We start from the raw sequence: 19,837 nt of genomic DNA, 5'->3' as shown, positions 1-19,837 counted from the left end.
TGCTTTCACCTATGTCTGTCAAACATTGCATTGCATTCAATATGCAATCAATCAATCAATCAATCAATCAATCAATCAATTTGTCTTTACTGGTTGCTGCAACAGGTGTGTTAAGATTTAGGCCTTTCTTACAGTGTTGCAAATATACTGTGTCGGCTACCAAACTAGGCCCCTGCTGTCTGTCAGCACTTGCTATTTAAATTGAAGCATTCAATGAGTAGTTCTGCCATACATACTGCATTTCTGACCGCAGGAATTCTTTTTTGAAACATTGTCTCCCTCTTGTGGACCACCGGTTTTTCAATGCGTTGTATTATATGCATTTTTAAAAGAAAAAAAGTAAGTAAAAATGGTGCCTGTGCTGATCTTGAATAGGCTTGTCTTGTCCATCTACACCTGTGTGTGTGTGAGCATTCTAATGCTTTTCACCAACCAGGTGCGCTGCCTGCAGTAGATAGAATCTTAGCACGGAACATTCATGTGCTGTCACAATGGGGCTGGCTGGAGGGTGTGGTCAAAGTAGGCGGAGTTATGCAGATTCAAAACGCGTCGTGCACAGCTTGAACAAACACTCACACACAGACAGACAGACAGACAGACACACACACTCTCCGTCTCTCACACACAGACACACATACACAGCAGAACTGTCATTGACAGCAGAACTGTCATTGAGAAGGCCTCCCTCCAGAGTTTCTGAAAATGTCCTCCCTGCGGCAATCTTTTGCTCTGTCTCCACAATGGGTATTGGTGGTAGGCCTTGGTGCGGCCCACGGGGCGCAGCGGCTTCGGTATCGCTTCTCGGCCTTTTGGCTAAGATCAAGTGTAGTATCTGTTCTTATCAGTTTAATATCTGATACGTCCCCTATTTGGGGACCATATATTAAATGGATTTTTGGAACAGGGAGATGGAAGAAGAGCTTGCTCTGTCCACTCCACGCATTGACCCGTTATTGCAGTATCTCCGGGACCAGTGCACTCCTTCTCTGATCCAGTTTCTAAAAACAGATTGAATTGAAATCAGCGCGAGTTGTCTTTTAACCCTTTATGGGAATTGATTTCAGGGTCAAAGAAGCACTTTTCTCAGGCCAAGTGTAGCATTTTGTTTGATTTCTCCTGGCCAATTGCAACATTTTCTGCGCCTTGCCTGGCCTTGCTTTCACCTATGTCTGTCAAACATTGCATTGCATTCAATATGCAATCAATCAATCAATCAATCAATCAATCAATCAATTTGTCTTTACTGGTTGCTGCAACAGGTGTGTTAAGATTTAGGCCTTTCTTACAGTGTTGCAAATATACTGTGTCGGCTACCAAACTAGGCCCCTGCTGTCTGTCAGCACTTGCTATTTAAATTGAAGCATTCAATGAGTAGTTCTGCCATACATACTGCATTTCTGACCGCAGGAATTCTTTTTTGAAACATTGTCTCCCTCTTGTGGACCACCGGTTTTTCAATGCGTTGTATTATATGCATTTTTAAAAGAAAAAAAGTAAGTAAAAATGGTGCCTGTGCTGATCTTGAATAGGCTTGTCTTGTCCATCTACACCTGTGTGTGTGTGAGCATTCTAATGCTTTTCACCAACCAGGTGCGCTGCCTGCAGTAGATAGAATCTTAGCACGGAACATTCATGTGCTGTCACAATGGGGCTGGCTGGAGGGTGTGGTCAAAGTAGGCGGAGTTATGCAGATTCAAAACGCGTCGTGCACAGCTTGAACAAACACTCACACACAGACAGACAGACAGACAGACACACACACTCTCCGTCTCTCACACACAGACACACATACACAGCAGAACTGTCATTGACAGCAGAACTGTCATTGAGAAGGCCTCCCTCCAGAGTTTCTGAAAATGTCCTCCCTGCGGCAATCTTTTGCTCTGTCTCCACAATGGGTATTGGTGGTAGGCCTTGGTGCGGCCCACGGGGCGCAGCGGCTTCGGTATCGCTTCTCGGCCTTTTGGCTAAGATCAAGTGTAGTATCTGTTCTTATCAGTTTAATATCTGATACGTCCCCTATTTGGGGACCATATATTAAATGGATTTTTGGAACAGGGAGATGGAAGAAGAGCTTGCTCTGTCCACTCCACGCATTGACCCGTTATTGCAGTATCTCCGGGACCAGTGCACTCCTTCTCTGATCCAGTTTCTAAAAACAGATTGAATTGAAATCAGCGCGAGTTGTCTTTTAACCCTTTATGGGAATTGATTTCAGGGTCAAAGAAGCACTTTTCTCAGGCCAAGTGTAGCATTTTGTTTGATTTCTCCTGGCCAATTGCAACATTTTCTGCGCCTTGCCTGGCCTTGCTTTCACCTATGTCTGTCAAACATTGCATTGCATTCAATATGCAATCAATCAATCAATCAATCAATCAATCAATCAATCAATTTGTCTTTACTGGTTGCTGCAACAGGTGTGTTAAGATTTAGGCCTTTCTTACAGTGTTGCAAATATACTGTGTCGGCTACCAAACTAGGCCCCTGCTGTCTGTCAGCACTTGCTATTTAAATTGAAGCATTCAATGAGTAGTTCTGCCATACATACTGCATTTCTGACCGCAGGAATTCTTTTTTGAAACATTGTCTCCCTCTTGTGGACCACCGGTTTTTCAATGCGTTGTATTATATGCATTTTTAAAAGAAAAAAAGTAAGTAAAAATGGTGCCTGTGCTGATCTTGAATAGGCTTGTCTTGTCCATCTACACCTGTGTGTGTGTGAGCATTCTAATGCTTTTCACCAACCAGGTGCGCTGCCTGCAGTAGATAGAATCTTAGCACGGAACATTCATGTGCTGTCACAATGGGGCTGGCTGGAGGGTGTGGTCAAAGTAGGCGGAGTTATGCAGATTCAAAACGCGTCGTGCACAGCTTGAACAAACACTCACACACAGACAGACAGACACACACTCTCCGTCTCTCACACACAGACACACATACACAGCAGAACTGTCATTGACAGCAGAACTGTCATTGAGAAGGCCTCCAGAGTTTCTGAAAATGTCCTCCCTGCGGCGGCAATCTTTTGCTCTGTCTCCACAATGGGTATTGGTGGTAGGCCTTGGTGCGGCCCACGGGGCACAGCGGCTTCAGTATCGCTTCTCGGCCTCATGGCTAAGATCAAGTGTAGTGGCTTAATTGTTGCTGTGCTTGGTCTGGTCTAAGGTGTCTGGGGTACCCGGTTCGTCGGCCTTGGGGGATTGTCCTTACTTAACGGTGGGGACTTCTCCCCCTTGCTGCTATAGGCGTCCGGCCTAGTCCCCAGACAACGAGGAGTGATCGCGTCTTGTTTTCAGGGAGACCTGAATCAATAAGGGCGTTCCTTTTTGCTGAGCGTTTAAACGCTTAGTGGGCAGTGTAGGTTCTCGGGGTACCCCCTTCTTGGTCTTGGGGTCGAGTCTTGCCTCTGGTGGGATTCGGTCCCTTGTTACTATTAGGAAGGGGCTTAGTCCCTGAGAGCCGAAAATGCCGTTCTCTTTTGGATTTGCAGTGGGGGAGACTCCTCTGCGACAATCCATTAGGATCGAGGTGGATGAATGCCAGCGCCATGAAAAGAACTTACACTATATAGTGAATGAGGTTCTTTTTGGGTTCTTCCTCCTAGAGAGAAATAAAATCCTGTGTCTGTACGACCAGGAGTTCCGTGGCCGGTATACCATCTCGTTTACGGCCAAATCGTGCTGTGAGAACATCCATGCAGCATTGATGGGTGCGGACAAGGACAGTGATGTACTGAATGGACTAAGGTTCGATTTTCTGTATGGCGAAGAAGAAGTACCATTGGTGCTCTTCATGTACAGTCCATTTGTCTCCGAGGGCGATATCGAAACCTTTTTGAGGCGTTACTGCAGGTCAGTGCGCTTCTCACATGAGATCCTCAACTCCCAACGCTTCTGGAATGGGAAGAGGAAATATCTCGTGAAATTCCATATGGAACGTGGTAACATTGGGGGCTTATGCCATCCGCCTGCCACTTTCGCGATTGGTAGTGTCAGGGGGTTCCTACGCTACCCAGGAATGCCCTTGCGATGCCGAAACTGCCAAGAATATGGGCATACACGAGAAAGTTGCGTAAACGCTCATGTAGTCCTCTGCAACAAATGCGGTAAGAGTGGGCACACCTCCGCCATGTGTGACTCTGACATCGTATGTAATCTATGTGGGAAGGCCGGTCACGCTTTCAGAAATTGTCCGAGCAAAAGGACAAGAGCTGATGGTCCATCTAAGTCAGGCCAACGGACTATCACCGAAGGGAGTATGGCGACACCTGCCCCTGGACCTGGGTTGGCGCACGCTGACGGGTCCGGACCAGGCCCTTCTGTAGTCCCGCCGGAAAACTTGCCGGTGGATTCTCAGAGGGATGGTCGTAGGGGCTCCATAAATCCTCCTGTGGATTCCCAAAATGTGGAATTGATCGACGTAGTGGCTCTAGATGTTACAGTCCCCCAGAGTCAAAAGGAGAAAAGGGCCTCGGTCAGCATGAATGCACCCCCGGCATTGTGCGGAGCCGAGGAGACCTCTAGTACCTCGATGGAAAAGGAAAATCCCAGTTTCGCCCTACCGTTAACGGGAAACTCGGGTAAAGGCAAGCGGGGTACGAATCCTTATCGATCAGCCAGTGCGGAAAATCGGAGGGAAACCACTAGGGCGCGAAATAAAAAAGATCCTAAAACCACATCGGATCGTAAGCCATGTACCAGAAGTCGCAGTAATTCCTTGACCAGATCGAGAGCGGAGAATGACCAGAGGGATGACATCATAGACCAGACCTCCAGGATGACAGCAAACCAGACCTCCATGATGACAGCAGATGTAGATGAACCAGAGAATATGGACTCCTCGCAGCATCTGAAAAGACAGAGAGATGAAATAAAGCAGCCTAAGGTTCAGAGGAAATTGGGATGTCGAAGTACTGGAGAGGAGCCAAGAGAGGATGCCACCTTTCTTCCTGCCTCGGATCCAAGTAATATTCGACAATTCCTGACCCCTGGAGAGGTGGAGGAGGAGACTCTGCAAACAGGTTTTTTTCCTTCAATAAGTTCTGATTCCTCTTAAATGTCTGCTCCCATAAAGACTGCCTCACTAAATGTGAGGTCCCTAAAGAGCCCTATACGCAGGGCTGCTTTATTTTCTTATTTAGAGACACTTGACTTTGATTTTTTATTCTTACAAGAATGTGGCATACAGTGCAACTTAAATTACAAGGACTTAAAAGAAGATTGGACACTGGGCACTTCCGTGTGGTCTGGTGCCAATGATTGCCGAGCTGCTGGAATTGGACTTCTCTGCCGTGGTCATTCTACCATCATCCAGTCCGTGACTGAGATTATGCCGGGTAGAGCTATCTTAGTCCATCTCAGTTTCAAAGGACTTCCTATGCGTATATTAAATGTATATGCTCCTCCTGGAAAGCAGGAGAGAGCTGAATTATTGGAAATGTTGCCTTTATTTTGTGTTGGGTCAACCCCCCTGTTGGTTGGAGGAGACTTCAATTGCACGCGGGAGGGGGAATGTCGACAGGGTGGGGACGTGAATCGTAAGGACCGTACCACCTATTTATTAAAAAGTCTGATTGATGATTTTAAGTTGCAAGATTGTTGGAAGGTGCTCATGCCGGCGGACCCGGGGGTTACATGGTCCAATGGTAGAGTTTCTTCTAGGATTGATTTTATGTTTGCGTCAACTGGTTTTAAGCCCCAAAAATGCTCTCTTTTATCTAATTTATTTTCAGATCATAAGGTTTTATCTGTGGAGCTGGAGCTGGAGGGGGAACAAAAAACCTCCAGAGGCCCATGGAGATTAAATATAACTCTCCTAGAGGACCCTGAGATCCAGGAAAGGTTTGTGCACGTGTACCGACACTGGCAATCCAAAAGAGACCCCAGGGCCTCTATGCTAGGTTGGTGGGAGAGTATAAAACCTAAAATTAAATTTTTCTTTATTAAGGAGGGGAAAAATAAAGCTAAACAGAAAAAGCAGTGGTTCTATGTTTTAAATATGAAATTACAAGTACTGTTTAAATTAAAAGAAGTCGGGGTTGATGTAGATGATGATATTGCAAATTTAAAGTCTGAAATAAAAAGTGCCCTGGATGAGAAAGGAAAACAAATAATTTTTAACTCCCATGTACAGCATCTGGAGGAAGGAGAAAAATGTTCCCGTTTCTTCTTCAAAAAGGTAATGGGGAGGAGGGATGCAATTTTAAATCTGGAGGGTGAAACTAATACTGTGGGAATGCTAGATAAAGCCTTTCATTTTTATCAACACCTTTTTAATACCAAAGTGATAGACCCTTCATTTTTAGATTATGCTATTAATTCCCTTGATTTTAAGTTGGATTCTTTGGACCAAAGTATTTTATCCAGTAATCTTACCAGTGAGGAACTTTTAAGGGGTTTTAAAAGCTTCTCCAATGGGAAAGCTCCCGGAGAGGATGGTTTACCCATTGAGTTTTATCTGACCTTTTGGGGGATTTTAAAGGAGGATATGTTTTTATTGTTCAAAGAAGCTTTTAATACTAAGGAATTACCCCCTTCTTGGAGGAGAGGTCTGGTGTCTCTAATATACAAAAAAGGAGACAGGAGCCAACTTAAAAATTGGCGGCCTATTACACTTTTAAATATAGATTATAAAATTTTAGCCAAACTCATGGCGCTTCGTTTAAAACCTTTTATTTCAAAATTAATTCACCCTAACCAAGTGTGTGGAGTCCCCGGTAGAACGATAGCGGAGCCTCTCAATATAATTAGAGATGCTATATGGGATTTTAAAGAGAGAGGTCAAGGTCTTGCCATTTTATCTTTGGATTTCGAAAAGGCCTTTGACAGGGTGTCACACGATTTCCTTTTTATGGTTCTTAAAAAAATGGCGTTTCCAGAGAAAATTTTAACCCGCATCATGCTTTTATATAATTCTTGTTTTAGTCAAATCTCCATAAATGGGTTTTTAACAAAGGGTTTTCCTCTGCTGTCTGGGGTAAAACAGGGGTGCCCTCTGTCTCCACTACTCTTTATCTGTGCGATGGAACCACTGCTAACTTTATTAAGGAAAGATAAAGTAATTAAAGGGGTACCTATTCCTGGAGGGAGGGGCATGCAAGTTAAAGTCTTAAGTTACATGGATGATGTCACCATATTATGCCCAGATTCCACCTCCCTCAGAAGGGTATTGAGAAATACTCAATTCTTTTGCGAAGCCTCTGGTTTTAAACTAAATGTGGACAAAAGTGATTGTTTTAATGTGGGTAGATGGGACTCTTCTATAACCCCTGGGATAGTGATTCAAACAAATCAGATTAAAATTTTAGGTATTGTTTTTAACCAAGCTAATGAAGGTACCCCTAATTGGGACTCCACTATAGACAAATTAGAGAAAAAGATCTCTCTCTGGAAATTAAGGAACCTCAGTATGGAAGGGAAAATTCTAATTATCAAGGCTGTTTTAATTCCCATTATGTTGTATGTTGCAATGGTTTTTCCCCCTTCCAATTTACAGATTAAGAAAGTAACCAGAATTGTTTTTATGTTTTTATGGGGTTCCAAAATGGAAAAATTAAAACGAGTTTTGATGTATAAAGACAAAATTAATGGGGGTAAAGATGTACCCAATTTTTTTACTTTCTTTTATATAAAATATTTCTGTTTCTGTTTTAAAGTTTTTAAATCTGATGGCATTTTTAGTTATTTTTTAAAATATGCAGCAGGAATGATTTTTAAAAGATGGTTCCGCTTACCTTTGGATTCTCCTGTGCTCCTATGTCCTCCTAAACAGTATGTAATACTTGAGAAAACGGTCAGGCTGTTAGGTCTCCAGGAATTGGAACCTGACATATTGGGAGATCAGAGGAAGGTATCAATGGCTTGTAGGCATTCGGAGGATACAATTCCTGTCTCCAATTTTTCACAGGCAAGGTCCAAGACGGTGTGGCGAAATGTGTACGGGAAATACCTAGCAAATGTACACAAGGACCTTGCCTGGGCAATTGTCCACCAGTGCCTCCCTACTCGTGAGTTCCAACATAGGCGAGGGCTGGTGGCAAGGGCCAAATGTCCAAGAGGGACATGCTGCGAGAACGAGTCTGTACTACATCTCATGTGGAACTGTCCATTTGCACAGGAGGTATGGAGAAAGGTAGGGCCACTACTAAAGTGGGCATGTGGCCTGAGAGATTTTAACCATATTTATGTCTTGTACGGTCTTTTTAGGTGCCCAAATCTTAAACAATTCAGAGTGGCCTGGATAATTATTAATTGTTTTAAAAATGCCATGTGGAAAGTCAGAAATATTTTACTTTTTAAACGTGATTTTATTGATTCAGCTAATTGTATAAAAATCGCTCTAAGTGAAATGTATATTTATTACCTTAGAGACAAAAAACTGTATGGTGCAAAAGAAGCTGCTTCAATGTGGTGTATACAATTATGGAACACAATTGTGTGATTGGTTTTTATATTTGTGTTTTTTATATTTGTGTTTTTTAAAATGTCTTGGTATTTCTGTGTATTATTCATTGTAATGTTTCAAATGTTCCTTTTTTTTGTAATGTGTTATTTTTGTGAACAATAAAATTATGTTGAAACCTTATCTGTTCTTATCAGTTTAATATCTGATACGTCCCCTATTTGGGGACCATATATTAAATGGATTTTTGGAACAGGGAGATGGAAGAAGAGCTTGCTCTGTCCACTCCACGCATTGACCCGTTATTGCAGTATCTCCGGGACCAGTGCACTCCTTCTCTGATCCAGTTTCTAAAAACAGATTGAATTGAAATCAGCGCGAGTTGTCTTTTAACCCTTTATGGGAATTGATTTCAGGGTCAAAGAAGCACTTTTCTCAGGCCAAGTGTAGCATTTTGTTTGATTTCTCCTGGCCAATTGCAACATTTTCTGCGCCTTGCCTGGCCTTGCTTTCACCTATGTCTGTCAAACATTGCATTGCATTCAATATGCAATCAATCAATCAATCAATCAATCAATTTGTCTTTACTGGTTGCTGCAACAGGTGTGTTAAGATTTAGGCCTTTCTTACAGTGTTGCAAATATACTGTGTCGGCTACCAAACTAGGCCCCTGCTGTCTGTCAGCACTTGCTATTTAAATTGAAGTATCCAATGAGTAGTTCTGCCATACATACTGCATTTCTGACCGCAGGAATTCTTTTTTGAAACATTGTCTCCCTCTTGTGGACCACCGGCTTTTCAATGCGTTGTATTATATGCATTTTTAAAAGAAAAAAATAAGTAAAAATGGTGCCTGTGCTGATCTTGAATAGGCTTGTCTTGTCCATCTACACCTGTGTGTGTGTGTGTGTGAGCATTCTAATGCTTTTCACCAACCAGGTGCGCTGCCCGCAGTAGATGATAGAATCTTAGCACGGAACATTCATGTGCTGTCACAATGGGGCTGGCTGGAGGGTGTGGTCAAAGTAGGCGGAGTTATGCAGATTCAAAACGCGTCTTGCACAGCTTGAACAAACACTCACACACAGACAGACAGACAGACAGACACACACACTCTCCGTCTCTCACACACAGACACACATACACAGCAGAACTGTCATTGACAGCAGAACTGTCATTGAGAAGGCCTCCAGAGTTTCTGAAAATGTCCTCCCTGCGGCGGCAATCTTTTGCTCTGTCTCCACAATGGGTATTGGTGGTGGGCCTTGGTGCGGCCCACGGGGCACAGCGGGTTCAGTATCGCTTCTCGGCCTTTTGGCTAAGATCTGTAGTGGGTCTTACCGGATGGCTGTCTGAGCGTTGACTCTTGGCCTTGTGGCATCGCCGTTTTACGGCTTAAGCCACATGCTGCTTTAGGGAGTTGACCAGAGGACACGACTAGCGATCATGGGACGTCTTCGTTACGCAGGGCCCGGAGAGGCTCGTGTGAAATTCGGAATCCAGATCGATGTGGAGGAAGGAAAAGAAGAAATCGTCAATCTCAGCTTTGTGGTGTGGAAGGTCCTGTTTGAAGTTCTCGGTGTGAGGAAAGAGGAGATTCTGTGCCTGCAGCAGTTTAAGCGCAAGTATAACCTTGTTTTGATTTCGATGGCTGCATGTAATAATTTGTACGAGTCCCTGAAAAGGAACCTGGAGCATCCATACCTGGATGGGCTGTCTTTTGTCATTTTGTATGGTGCTAAGGAGATACCTCTGACAATTTTCATGTACAACCCACATGTACAGCTGGAGTTGATTTACGCCTTTTTAAGAAGGCATTGTTCCATCTGTAAAGCTGCTGTTAAAGTTATGAATGAAGAGGATTTATGGTCGGGGAAATACCGACTAATGGTCACGTTTCGTGAAAGCCCGGATGAGCCAGGGGGTATCCACTATCCTCCTTTGAATTTTACAATTGGTCGGGAGAGAGGTTATCTCTTTTTCCCTAATGCACCTATGTTTTGCCGGCATTGCAGGAGGTACGGGCATACACAAGAAGCTTGCAACATAGACACTATCTGCAGGAAATGCAATGAGGAGGGCCATGTCTCCTCTGATTGTAAAAACACCATTGTCTGTAACCTCTGTGGAGAGAAGGGGCACTCTTTCAGAGACTGCAAGTCACGCCCAGGTTCCTATGCAGCTGCAGCAGGGAGGAGGAGTGCACATAGGTCTCCGGCTCCAGCAGGTATGCCATCGTCTGCACCGCTGTCCACCGCGGCTTTCCTGGATGAGGAGGAGGCACAGGAGTGTTTCCCTGAGAGGGTTCGCGTTAATGAAAGAGGCAATATGGAGTTGGCACCTGAGCCTCCAGTACAGCAGGCTGTCTCTGTTGCCTCAGATGACAGCGATACTGAGACTGTAACTGGGGAAGGAGGTATGGAGGTATCCCTGGGGGAGGACCCGGAGGTTGGCATGGCGGCCACATTGCAGGGGGAAGAGGAGATAAACTTGTCAAAAACACCAAATCTGGATTGGAGTGCGGAAGTGTCAGACCCTGAGATGGAGGAAGGTCAGGGGGATTTTGGCTTTCAACGGAAGGATACTAGCTCTGATGAGGAGGAAGGTTCTTCTGTCAAGAAGAAGAAAAGAGTGGAGTCATCCTTTTCTCCCTTGAGTGACTGCAGTATAAGTCCGGCTCGGGTGTATCCTACAGCATCTGGCCCCCAAGGTGACTCTTTTTTAGGGGAAGGTGCGATCCTCGACTTCTGCACGTCAAACGTCCTCCCTCCAGAAGGGTTAGGATAATGCATAGGTGGTTATGTTGTCGCACTTTGGGTCCCCAAATTGACAAATGGTGTCTATACATACTCTCAGCATATTGTCACTAAATGTGAGGCAGATTAAGTCTCTACCCAGGAGAGTGGCAATATTGGACTACCTGAGTAACCTGAATGCGGATGTGTACTGCATTCAGGAATGTGGGATTTCTGATCCCTTAAATGACAACGTTTGGCCTTTGGGTCAGAGTGTGTGGTCTGGGTCTGTATGTAATAAAAATTCTGGGGTGGGGGTTTTGGTGAATGGTAGAGGGGTTAAGGTAGAGAGTTACACGGTGGTGGAGGCAGGAAGGTGTGTAGTATGTGAGCTTAATTGTAGGGGTTGGAGGGTGAGGGTGGTTAACATGTACGCACCGGTAGATAAGGGGGAGAGGTTGGAGATTTTTGAGAAATTGTGTGTTTTTTTATCTGGGAAAATACCAGTAATTTTTGTTGGAGATTTTAATTGTGTGACGGAGGGGGATAAGATAGACGTCACAGGTAAAAGACTTAAGAGTCTTGTATCAGATTTTTCTTTTCAGGATGCTGCGGAGGTTATCCTTGGTAAACCTCCTCCTGCGACCTATAAGGCTGACAGGGGAGGTATAGAGTCTAGAATAGACCGTATTTTTTTCTCTCCAAATATTGTTTGTAGGGATTTCCAGCAGGAAGATGTCCCTTTTTCAGATCATATGTATTTGAGAGCACGGTTGGAAGGTAAGTGTGATTTTGTGTATGGTGGAGGTGTGTGGAAGCTTAATGTGCGTTTGTTGGAAGATGAAAGAATTATGCGTGATTTTAAAAGGATGTATGTAAGATGGAGGAATAAAAAAAGTGATTTTATGAATGTGCTTGAGTGGTGGGATTGGTTGAAGTGTGAGATTGGTATTTTCTTTAAAAAATGGGGTAGGAGAAAAGCTGCTATGAATCGGGCAAAATTTAATGAGCTAAGTGTCAGATTGGAGTGGTTACGAAAGTTGAGGACAATTGGAGTGGATGTGGATGATTTGATGTGTCAGGTGAAAGATGAAATTAAGAAATTTATTGAGGCAAAAGGTAAAGAAATTATTTTCCGTTCTAAGATTGAGCATTTGGAGAAAAATGAGAAATGTACAAGGTTCTTTTTTAAAAAAGTGTTTGGTAAGAAAATGGATATGAATGAGGTGGTGAATGGTGAAGGCGTGTGTGTAAGTGGTAAAGATGTGATGGATGAGGTTGTGCTGTTTTATAAGGAGTTGTATGGGGAAAAATGGTTTGATGACCAGATGATGAGTGATGTGTTGGGGTGTCTAAATGGCCGACTGGGAGAGGATGAGCGTGGAATATTGGATGATGAGATTGTGTTGGATGAAGTTAAAAAAGTGGTTATGTCTGCTAGTAAGAATAAAACTCCTGGGAAAGATGGTTTGCCTGTGGAATTGTATGTGAAGGAATGGGATACGATTGGGGCTGACTTGGTGGAAGTGTGTCAGTATATGTTTAGGGAGAATATGTTGAGTGATTCAATGAGAGAAGGAGTGGTGGTTCTGGTGTATAAGAAAGGTGATAGGAAGGATTTGGGCAACTGGAGGCCTATCACGCTTTTAAATGCTGACTATAAGGTTTTTAGCAAGTTGTTGGCTAATCGGATGAGGGAAGTGATTGGTGGTGTGGTGGATGAAGATCAGGTGTGTTCGGTGCCAGGGAGAAGTATGACTGAGAATCTGGTTTTGTTGCGTGATGTGATTGGAGATTGTATGAGTCGTAAACAGAAGTGTCTGGTTCTTTCTGTTGATTTTGAAAAAGCTTTTGACCGTGTGTCGCATAGTTTTATGTTTCATGTTTTGGCCAAGATGGGTTATTCTAGGAATTTTGTGAGCTGTGTTAGGAGTTTGTATAGTAATGTGACGAGTGAATTTTTGGTGAATGGGTGTTTGAGCGATAAAGTGAGGATTAAGTCTGGAGTGCGTCAGGGGTGCCCTATGTCCCCTATTTTGTTCATTAGTGTGATTGAGGTGTTGATGTGTATGGTTAGGAAGGATAAGGTTATGAAAGGTGTGTTGATTCCTGGGAGTGGTGGGAAGGATGTTAGAATTTTGGGTTATATGGATGATGTGGTGATAGTGAATGAGAGTATGGCTGCAATGAGTAGGGCGAGGTTGATATTAAGTCTGTTCTGTAGTGTTTCAGCTTTTAGGGTTAATTGGGCTAAGAGTTCCTTTAAATGTTTTGGTGATAGGAAGGTTAGGATGGATGGTGTGAAATGTGAGGATGGTCCGATGAAGGTGCTTGGGATTAAGTTCAATGATGACTTAAAGGGAAATGAAAGTTGGGATGAGTGTGGGGAGAGAGTGGTGCGTAAATTGAATTTTTGGAGGTTAAGAGAATTGACTCTAACTGGGAAGGTCCTGATTATTAAGGCGGTTATTTTGCCTATTTTGTTATTTGTTGGGAATGTGTATCCTACTGCGTTTATAAAAATCAGGAAAACTGAGAAATTGATTTTTAATTTTCTTTGGGGAAGTCGCATGGAGAAATTGAAGCGGGAGTCTGTGCATAAGTTATGTGTGAATGGTGGTTTGAATTTTCTGAGTGTTGAGTTCTTTTTGGGGATTAGTTATGTGAAAATGTTTGTAGTATGTTTGGGGAAAGGTAATAAGTCTGCTTATATGATGAAGTATTCAGCTGGATGGATGTTGTATGGTTTGAACTGGGTGAAAAGGGATGCTAGTGTACCAGTTGCTTTTAAGTGTCCGTTGTGGTATGCTTGTGTTGAGAAATTTGTTAGAAAGTATGATTTGTTGTCTGTTGGTATGAATGATTTTAGGGAAAAGAAAAAAGTTGTTAGGATGGTGCGTGAGCGTGAGGTTGTATGTGATATTAATGGATTGAGAGGTGAAGAGGTGCCTGGGATGTGGAAGAAACTAAGTATAGAAGGTGTGACGAATAGACAGAGAGATATTGTTTGGATGATGTTACATGATATTTTGCCTGTTAGGGATGTGCAAAAGAGGAGGAATTTAATTAAATCTGAGGTATGCCCGAGGGATGGATGTGGTGCGAGAGAGCATGTTAGACATTTGGTTTGGGACTGTGATTTTGCGTATGCTGTATGGAAAGGTATGGGTGGTCTTTGTAAGGAATTGGCTGGAGTATCGTATCTTAATTGGAAGCTTGCAATGTTTGGAATGGGTGCATGTAGTAGGGTGAAGGATAGGATTTTATGGCTGTTGGTTGTATGTGTAATTGAAAGTATATGGGATGCGAGGAATTTGTTAGTTTTCAAGGGGAAGAAGATGTCTGTTAATGAATGTTTGAGTTTGATTCTGTCACGTATGTATGTGATTTACCTGTGGGACCAGAAACGAGGAAGTGCTATTGATGCTGAAGGCGTTTGGAAATTCAAGAAGTGGAGATTTCTTGTGAAGTTTAATTAGTGTTCTTTGTTATGATTTTATTTTTTTCTGACTATATACCATGTGTGATGAAGGCGAGTATCATTTGAAGCTTTTTTAAGCTGATTTGATTGAGCATTGTGCTCTGCCTATCTGAGTTGGTATAAAAAAAAAGAAAAAAAAAAAAAAAAAATCTGTTCTTATCAGTTTAATATCTGATACGTCCCCTATTTGGGGACCATATATTAAATGGATTTTTGGAACAGGGAGATGGAAGAAGAGCTTGCTCTGTCCACTCCACGCATTGACCCGTTATTGCAGTATCTCCGGGACCAGTGCACTCCTTCTCTGATCCAGTTTCTAAAAACAGATTGAATTGAAATCAGCGCGAGTTGTCTTTTAACCCTTTATGTGAATTGATTTCAGGGTCAAAGAAGCACTTTTCTCAGGCCAAGTGTAGCATTTTGTTTGATTTCTCCTGGCCAATTGCAACATTTTCTGCGCCTTGCCTGGCCTTGCTTTCACCTATGTCTGTCAAACATTGCATTGCATTCAATATGCAATCAATCAATCAATCAATCAATCAATTTGTCTTTACTGGTTGCTGCAACAGGTGTGTTAAGATTTAGGCCTTTCTTACAGTGTTGCAAATATACTGTGTCGGCTACCAAACTAGGCCCCTGCTGTCTGTCAGCACTTGCTATTTAAATTGAAGTATCCAATGAGTAGTTCTGCCATACATACTGCATTTCTGACCGCAGGAATTCTTTTTTGAAACATTGTCTCCCTCTTGTGGACCACCGGCTTTTCAATGCGTTGTATTATATGCATTTTTAAAAGAAAAAAATAAGTAAAAATGGTGCCTGTGCTGATCTTGAATAGGCTTGTCTTGTCCATCTACACCTGTGTGTGTGTGTGTGTGAGCATTCTAATGCTTTTCACCAACCAGGTGCGCTGCCCGCAGTAGATGATAGAATCTTAGCACGGAACATTCATGTGCTGTCACAATGGGGCTGGCTGGAGGGTGTGGTCAAAGTAGGCGGAGTTATGCAGATTCAAAACGCGTCTTGCACAGCTTGAACAAACACTCACACACAGACAGACAGACAGACAGACACACACACTCTCCGTCTCTCACACACAGACACACATACACAGCAGAACTGTCATTGACAGCAGAACTGTCATTGAGAAGGCCTCCAGAGTTTCTGAAAATGTCCTCCCTGCGGCGGCAATCTTTTGCTCTGTCTCCACAATGGGTATTGGTGGTGGGCCTTGGTGCGGCCCACGGGGCACAGCGGGTTCAGTATCGCTTCTCGGCCTTTTGGCTCAGATCAAGTGTCTGTCCAGGAGGTTCCTTGAGTGCTTTCCCTCGGCCTTCCGGCATCGCCACTTTGGTGGCTTAAGCCGGATGCTGCTATAGGGGGAGAGTGAGGAGGAAACGGGAAGGCGATCCCTGAAGCCGTTGACGATGGGAGTCAAGCTTCTCTTTGCTGGGACCGGGGATGCCCGGGTCAAGAATGGTTTCCGCATCGAAGTCTCTGAGGAGAAGAAGGACCATTTTTCGCTTTCCTACTTGGTTAACGCCATCTTCTACGAAATCTTGAGGATCCCGAAGTCTGAGATCATCTGCCTACAGGAATTTCGGAAATTGCGGAGGTATGTGCTTGTTCTTTCCTCCATGTCTGCTTGTCAGAACCTCTTCAAAGCTTTGAAAGTTCTTTCGGATCACCCTCAGCTGGACGGACTTACGTTCACGGTGCTGTATTCTAAAGGGGATATTCCCTTGGTGGTCTTTATGCATAATCCTTTCACCCCTTTGGATAGTATCGTTGCATTCCTGAGAAGACACTGCATTTATGTGCAATTTTCCCATAAAGTTCTAAATGAAGAAGGTCTCTGGACTGGGAAATATAAGTTCTTTGTGAGGTTTGGGGTCGACCCTAGTGGTCCGGGAGGCATTCATTATCCCCCCTTAAACTTTACAATTGGGAGAGACTCTGGCTTTTTGTTTTTCCCTGAGGCACCATTATACTGCAGGAGATGCAACAGGTTTGGTCATGTCCAGGAGTGCTGCGGGGAACTGCCGACCTGCAGAAAGTGCAACAGAGCCGGACATATGGCGAAGGATTGTTCCAACCAGGTGATATGTGATGTATGTGGGGAGGAGGGTCATGTTCTTCGGGATTGTAAGGCCAAAGTCAGGCCTAGGTCCTTCTCTGAAGTGGCCCAAAGTAGGCCTGCTGTCCCGGTTGCTGATGTTGTTTCACAGGTAGAAGCCACAGAACTCGGTGAGGTGACAGAGCTACCTGAGATCGAGGACTACCAGGAGGATGTCCAGGCCCTGGTGGAATCTCCGGGCCCTGCTTTGCCAGGTATGGAAGTTTCGGAAGTGGATGTGGACCTCCCTCATCAGTCTGAAGTCTGTGGTGAGGGAGAGATGGATGTGGCCCTATCTAAGTCCCCTGCATTTTCCTGGAGTGATACTGTCATTGAGGTAGCCGAGGCTCGTGGACAAGGTGACTTTTCTTCCATTAGGTCCTCTGAGGATGATGATGCTTCAGGGGTTTCCTGTAAAAAACCTAGAAGAGAGGTTTCATCCATTAATGAGGGGGAGCTCAGTCCTGTAAGTGATCGGGTGTATCCTCATCCTGTGTTTTCTCCGGACGCCCCTTACCTTGGAATCCCGGAGGATGCCAACTCCTTCGGGGTGCTCACTCATCTGGATGATAATGGTTGAGTTAGAGGTGTTGACTGAAGGTTAGGGTTTTCTGTTATGCCTTGCCAATCTGGTTGGGACATTGTGTCCCTTAATGTAAGGCAAATCAGATCCAAGAACAGGAGAGCAACTGTTTTGGACTACTTGAAACATTTAGGAGCTGATGTATATTGCCTTCAAGAGTGTGGTATTGTGGATGCTCCTAATGATAATGACTGGCCTTATGGACAGCATGTCTGGTCGGGGTCTAGCATTAATAAAAATGATGGGGTGGGAATATTAGTGGGTAATAAAGAAATTGTAATAGATAGTTATACGGTGGTGGAGGTGGGACGTTGTTTAATTGTGTTTTTGAGTTACAGGGGGTGGCGGGTAAGAATTATTAATTTATATTGCCCTACAGGAAAGGAGGAGCGGCTTGCTCTACTTGAAAAATTATGTTTTTTTCTTCCAGGAAAATTTCCCTCTATTTTTGTTGGTGATGTTAATTGTGTCACAGAAGGTAATTGTGATATTACGGGAAAGAAATTGTCCCATTTAATTTCTGACTTTTCTTTTCTAGACGCAGCAATTATTAAGTTTGGCATGCCACCACCGCCGACGTATCATGCTGACCGTGGTGAGATCGAATCTAGAATTGATTTGATGTTATTTTCTAAAAATATGGTGTGTTCAGATTTTTCGCAACATAAGGTTCCTTTTTCGGATCACGAATGTTTAAGGGGTGTGTTTAGTGCAAATGGTGACCTAGCATATGGGGGTGGGTTATGGAAGTTGAATGTGAGTTTGCTAGAGGATGCGGAAGTAATGAGTGAATTTAAAATAAAGTATAGGAGATGGTGTATGCGTAAGAAGGACTTTGAATGTGTGCTTGATTGGTGGGAGTGGGTGAAAGTACGTTTTAAATTTTTTTTCAAAAAATGGGGCTATAGAAAAGCTGCCAGATATAGAAAAAGGTTTAATGACCTCAACAGGCGAATTGATTGGCTGAGAAAGTGTGTTGCAAGTGGTGTGGATTTATCTGATCAGCTTACGGATGCTAAGAATGAGTTAAAACGTGTGATTGATGAGAAAGGGAAAGAAATTATTTTCCGTACCAAAGTTGAGCATTTTGAGGAAAATGAAAAGTGTACAAGGTTCTTTTTCAAAAAGATGAGTGGTAGGAAGACTGATATGTCTGTGATTGTGGATGAGAGTGGATCTACTTCTACAGGAGAGGATGTACTGAAAGAAGTGAAAAAGTTTTACAGTAAGTTGTATGATGAGAAATGGATTGACTCCGGGCTTGTTCTTGAAGTGCTAAGTAATGTGGAGAAGAAACTCGATTTTGAGGAGCGTGACATTTTATGTGAAGAAGTGATTATGGATGAGGTAAAGAATGTGGTATGGAGTGCAAAAAAGAACAAAACTCCTGGGAAGGATGGAATACCGGTAGAATTATATGTGAAAGCATGGGAGATTTTGGGAGCAGATTTGACTGAAGTATGTAAGTATATGTGGGAGCATGGTAGATTGTGTGACTCAATGAAAGAAGGTGTGGTTGTTCTTGTGTATAAAAAAGGTGATAAGAAGCGTTTAGAGAATTGGAGGCCCATAACTTTGCTTAACTCAGATTATAAAATCTACAGTAAGTTATTGGCAAACCGTATGCGTGTTGTGGTTGGAAGTGTAGTAGATGATGATCAAGTATGTGCTGTGCCTGGGAGAAGTATGAGTGATAACTTGTTATTATTGAGGGATATGATTGGGGATTGTAGGGACAGGAAGCAGAAATGTATGGTTTTAGCTATTGATTTTGAGAAGGCCTTTGATAGGGTTTCACACGTGTTTTTGTTTAAAGTTTTAGATAAGATGGGATTTCCTAGGGAATTTGTGAATAGCGTAAGGTCGTTGTATGATTGTGTGTCTAGTGAGTTTCTAGTTAATGGTTGGTTGTGTGAGAAAGTGAAGATCATGTCAGGTGTTAGGCAGGGATGCCCAATGTCCCCTATATTGTTTATATGTGTAATTGAACCATTGTTATGTTTGATAAGACGTGAGAAAGTGATGAGAGGATTGTTAGTGCCTGGGAGTGGGGGTAAGCAAGTGAAAGTGTTAGGGTATATGGATGACGTGGTGGTTGTGAGTGAGAGTATTGCTTCTTTAAGTAGAGTTAAGTTGCTTTTGGATTTTTTCTGTGGTGCGTCTGGTTTTAGGGTGAATTGGAATAAATGCAGTTTTAAATGCTTTGGGGATAATAGTATTTGTATGGATGGTGTAAAATGTGAAGAGGGTGCGATTAAGATTCTGGGTGTTTTATTTAATGATGACTTAAAAGGGAAGGAGAGTTGGGAGGAGTGTGGTATGCGGGTCGAGCGAAAATTGAATTTTTGGCGTATGAGAGATTTGACTCTGCGTGGTAAAGTTTTGATTATAAAGGCTGTGATTCTCCCCATTTTACTTTATGTGGCGATGGTTTTTCCTTCCTCTTTCAGGGAAATTAAAAGAGTGGAGAAGTTGGTTTTTACTTTTCTGTGGAGTAGTAAGATGGAGAAGTTGAAAAGGGA

General features: G+C 43.2%; 1 long non-coding RNA gene, 2 other non-coding genes and 2 pseudogenes across 3 annotated transcripts in view; 4 read left to right on the top strand and 1 right to left on the bottom strand.

Moving 5' to 3' along the window:
* LOC143769239 (uncharacterized) overlaps window positions 1–19,837 on the bottom strand; it is a 281,786-nt gene that overhangs the window by 8,582 nt on the left and 253,367 nt on the right. The window lies entirely within an intron of this gene.
* Window positions 794–984, top strand: LOC143770689 (U2 spliceosomal RNA). Its single transcript, XR_013214703.1, has one exon. It is a non-coding gene; the product is annotated as a U2 spliceosomal RNA (small nuclear RNA).
* On the top strand, window positions 1,948–2,138 carry LOC143770678 (U2 spliceosomal RNA). Its single transcript, XR_013214697.1, has one exon. It is a non-coding gene; the product is annotated as a U2 spliceosomal RNA (small nuclear RNA).
* LOC143771279 (U2 spliceosomal RNA) lies at window positions 8,526–8,736 on the top strand (annotated as a pseudogene).
* LOC143770687 (U2 spliceosomal RNA) lies at window positions 14,718–14,918 on the top strand (annotated as a pseudogene).

The sequence above is a fragment of the Ranitomeya variabilis genome, chromosome 4 (assembly GCF_051348905.1).
Source record: "Ranitomeya variabilis isolate aRanVar5 chromosome 4, aRanVar5.hap1, whole genome shotgun sequence".
Classification (NCBI taxonomy): Eukaryota; Metazoa; Chordata; class Amphibia; order Anura; family Dendrobatidae; genus Ranitomeya; species Ranitomeya variabilis.
Note: the sequence above shows the minus strand (reverse complement) of the source record. Positions and strands in the feature narration are given on the sequence as shown.